This window comes from Pteropus alecto, unplaced genomic scaffold (genome assembly GCF_000325575.1).
Source record: "Pteropus alecto unplaced genomic scaffold, ASM32557v1 scaffold433, whole genome shotgun sequence".
NCBI classification, from domain to species: Eukaryota; Metazoa; Chordata; class Mammalia; order Chiroptera; family Pteropodidae; genus Pteropus; species Pteropus alecto.
Genome location: NW_006433953.1, coordinates 791,292 through 795,950, shown reverse-complemented (window position 1 = coordinate 795,950; position 4,659 = coordinate 791,292). Strand labels below are relative to the sequence as shown.

The 4,659-nt window shown below is 37.6% G+C and overlaps 2 pseudogenes; one reads left to right on the top strand and one right to left on the bottom strand.

Moving 5' to 3' along the window:
- Positions 1–609: 609 nt before the first annotated feature.
- On the top strand, positions 610–1,841 carry LOC102878221 (annotated as a pseudogene).
- LOC112477428 lies at positions 1,448–1,566 on the bottom strand (annotated as a pseudogene).
- Positions 1,842–4,659: the final 2,818 nt, after the last annotated feature.

The window sequence follows — 4,659 nt, the reverse complement described above, 5'->3', positions numbered from 1 at the left end:
GCCTCAGTCCCTAGACAAGGAAAAGAAGATATGAACTTATTATTTACATCATATATCTTTTAATTTTCATTATTGATTTGCCTATTAAGCAAGTAAAGGGAAATAGGCTTGGTTAACATATTTCTTAAAAAGTAAAAAAAGAGACCTTTGCCTTAAAGTCCCCACCCCACTCAGACTCTAAAGGCCCTGCCTGTCTGGCCTAACACCATTTCTGCTAACAATAGGCCAAATAGCCAGAGGATCCGAGTCACCACTTTCGGGGCAATTATCGGGATTTGAGGGAGAGGGCCTTTTTCCTAAAGAAAGGAGGGAGGAAAACTTAACTAGGTTTACTAAAAAGATTAAGAACTCTCAAAAAGATGTCCCTTTTCATTTCCTGCTAAAAGATTAAGAATTTTACAAGTGATGTCCCGTATCAAAATCACTCCCAACTTCTAAACAATACTTTCCCAAATTCCAAAAGAGTGAAGATTTAAATAGCAGAGAAAACAATAGTGATGAAATTTCTTTCAGGAATCAAAATTGAAGGATCTTTCAAGAAAATATAAAACTGGATTGATGCACCCGTTTGTATCTGCAGAATGTAGTTGGCAGGCTGGGCATCAAATAATGAAAGCCGAAACTCCAGGCTGTCTGGTCCAGAGCCGGACACCTAGCCAACCTACTACTGACTTGGAGCTTCAGAGCAATGGCAATAAAAGTCCAATCACCAAAGTAAAGTCAGCCCTCCCCTCATCAGCCAGTAGGAGCAAGCAAGCATCTAAAAAGACAAACTATGCTCTCAAATTTACTCTCGTGGGACACACGGAAGCAGTAGGATCAGTTTATCCTAACGGAGAATGGCTAGCAAGTTCTGCTGATAAAGTAATTATAATTTTGGGAGCCTTTGATGGAAAATATGAGAAAACACTTTATGGCCACAATCTAGAAATATCAGATGTTGACTGGTCATTAGATTCCAGTCCTCTTGTTTCTGCCTCAAATGATAAAACTAAAGATTTAAGATGTGAGATCTGGAAAATACTGAAGGGGAACAGTAATTATGTTTTTTGCTGTAATTTCAACCCACTATCCAACCTCAAAGTTTCAGGATCTTTTAATGAGAATGTGAAAATATGGGAGGTGAAAACAGAAAAGTGCCTCAAGACTTTGCTCATTCTGATGCAGTTTCTGCTGTTCATTTTAATTGTAGTGTGTCCTTGATAGTGTCTGATAGCTATGGTGGTGCCTGTAGAATCTGGGATGTTGCATCAGGTCAGTGTTTAAAAGCACTTGATGATGATAACCCTCTTGTCTCTTTTGTAAAAATTTTTCCATGATAAATATATTCTCATTGCAACTTTGGACAATACTCTTTTTTTTTTAGGTGAGGCAACCCTTGGTTGACCTCACAGATTGTGAGGACCTTGTCAGTTTACAACCCCTTAGTCTTTTTTTATATTTTTTATGCCTACAGCACCTGGTCTTCCTTGGTGGTCTCCCATCTAAGTACTAACCAGGCCCAACCCTGCTTAGCTTCTGAGATCAGACAGGATCAGGCTTGTTCAGGGTAGCATGGCCAAAGCGGACAATACTCTTAAACTATGAGATTATAGAAGAGGCAGGTGCCAGAAGACATACTGGTCATAAGAATGGGAAATACTGCATATTTGCCAATTTTTATTGGTGGAAAGTAGATTATGTCTAGTTCAGAGGATAACCTGGTTTACATTTGGAACTTTCAGACTAAATATATTGTACTGAAATTGCAAGGTCATACAGATCTCATAATCTCAGCTGCTTGTCATCCTACAGAAAACATCATTGCATCAGCAGCATTAGGAAATGACAAAACAAACTGAATAAATAATTACTAAACCTTTTAGAAATCAAGTAGTAGAGTCAAGCTGGCAAAAAAAGTTAGATGTTTGAAAGATGGTTTCTCAATTTTGGCATGTTTTATATTTATTTTTAACATTTTCTTGGATTATAAGATTGTAAGACTTACAACCTAAATTTATAAAAGAAGACAGTTGGAAAAGCAAGTCTAGAACCTAAGGCTTCTGACTTTCAATCTCAAGGTCTGTTATTAATGTCTTGTGTCTGTTCCTGAACAGATTTCCATTCTATTCCTCTCAATGACTACTCTAGAGGATAGGTGTATTTGAGAAATAATTAGAAGTAAGAATGACAAAACAGGATGACTGATTAAATGTGGAGAGCAAAGGAGTTTGGAATAACTCCAAGGTTGTTAGTTTGGGTGATCAGAAAAATAAGAACATAAAGCTAGGATGATCGTGGATTGGAGATGTATGTCAGATGCCATACACTTTAAGTGACAGCCTACATTATGGGACATGACATGGTCCATGGAATCAAGCCTGTAAATTGGGAAAAATAAGTCATGGTTAGGTTAGTTCTAAGACTCCAAAACAATATCATAAATGATATTTAACTAAAGGACCTCTCAATGCCTTGTCAGATTGTGCCCTCTCATGATTCTCAAACAAGCAAAATGTCTGAATGGTGAGGCCACTCCCTTTCATTATGTGTCTGACCTACTATTAACTCCTACCCATGCTTCGAACGCAGTTCAGAAATCACCACTTTGTGGAGCCATCACTGCCTGCCTAACTGCTATCAGAGCTGACAGTTGAGGTAGGTTTTCTTGCTTCTTCTAGAGCTTATGTTAATAAAGTTGAAATATATCATTTACTCATATGTATTGTAATGTTTTCATGGGCCACATTTCCAGCAAATTATGAGCTCTGTGGAATCAAGAAGTATGTTTTATCCATCTTTGTATTCTCAGTTTTTGTATATAGAAGAAACTCAAGTAATGTTTGATGAATGACAATGAATTACACCACTGCCACTTCATTCATTCCTCTTACTTTCAATAAATTTTTGGAATCGGTTTCCCATACTATTATTTTTGTTGATTAAAATTAAAAGTATCTGAGTATAGCCTTACATATTAACTTTATTCAAACAGAGTTTGTAGAAAATATTCAGTGTAAAATGGTTTCTGCCTATTTTACCTATAGACATAACATTTTTAAAAATCTAGAAATTAAGCAAAAAATAGTACAATAATTTAATCGAAAGAACCAAGGGCAAAACTGTCTTACTTCTTTTGTATTATATAATAACATAATAGTGCTCATTAAATCTGATTTGCTTGACAAGTTCTGAGGAACATAAGATATTAAGATATGACTGCTAAGAAGTTAGTATGTGAGGGTACTAGGAGAAGTGGGATTAGATAGGGGCAGGTCTGAAATTCTGGCCAAGAAATTTATATTTACTCCATAAAGAGGTAGTTACTATAAGTTCTTGAATAGGAGAATGACACAAGTAAATTAAATAAATTCTTGCTGCATTGTAACATTTGCAAGCTTTGGCTTAATAAAACATTTTTATTATTAAAAAAAGAAGAAAAAATCATCACGACCTCTCCAAACAGACCTTATCACCCACTGGACCTCCCCCCCAACTACACATACACACATTATTTGCTCAGGAGGAGTCTGGAGACTTGAAAGGACTTCATGAATCCTCACTAGGCAGCATCCCCCTCCTTTCCCCTATGCTGCCTACCCGCCAACCTTAAGCATTGCTTTCAAAACACCTCCCTCTTGAAATAAGAGTGCAGGCTGCTCCACTCTCTTGTGCCAAGTCTGCAGTTCTCACCAGTGTCATCCTTGCTCAGCTGGAGAAAAAAAGAAAAGAGCTACCCTGGATAACTAGAGTTTCCTGTGCCCTTCAGCCTCCATCCTCTGATTTCAGTTGGAATACAAGTATGCAAAGCAACTGCTGGTATCTGGTAGGGGAGAAGGCAGCTGTTTTCAGTAGCACTCACTCACACTGTCAGCCTGAGATCAGCTGCTGCAAACTGGGACTCTCAGACTTAATGTCATCACACATCTTTCCAAAAGAGCTGCACCTGCTTCATGTTTGGGCCCTGCAGCCAGGCTTAGGAATATATGTAAATAATAGCTTTATTGAGACATAATTCACAGACGATACCATACAACTGTTCACCTTTAACAAATAGAAAGCCAGATATTTCTCCAGCAAAATGAGTTTACATAGAAACAACGAAGAATTGCAATTCAGGACAGTCTAATTGTGAAACATGTGCAAGTCCAGAGAAACAAACGAGAGGACTACTCTTTTATGGACTTGGGAGGGGCTGTTGTAAACAAAGAGTCCATTGAAGGAAACTGAAAGTTCAAAATATAGTGACTTTTCCTTCCTTCTTCTTTTTTTTATTTTTTATTATTTATTTGTTATTTTTTGTGTGTGTGTGTGACATTGGTTAACGAAATCCAATAAGTTTCAGGCATACAGTTCAACAATAAGGCATACACAAATTGCATTGTGTGTTCCCCTCCCATAGTTAGATTTCTTTCTGTCACCACATATTTGACCCCCTTTACCCCGCCTACCTCCCTCCTTCACCCTCCCTCCTTACCCTTGGTAACCACTAGTCTATTGTCCATGTCCATGACTCTATGTTTGTTTGTCCTGTTCGTCTGTTGCGTTTAGGTTTATATCCCACATATAAGTGATATCATGTGATTTTCACCTTTTTCTGTCTGGCTTATTTCACTTAGCATGATGATCTCGAGGTCCATCCATGTTGTCACAAATGGCAGTATTTCATCTCTTCTTATG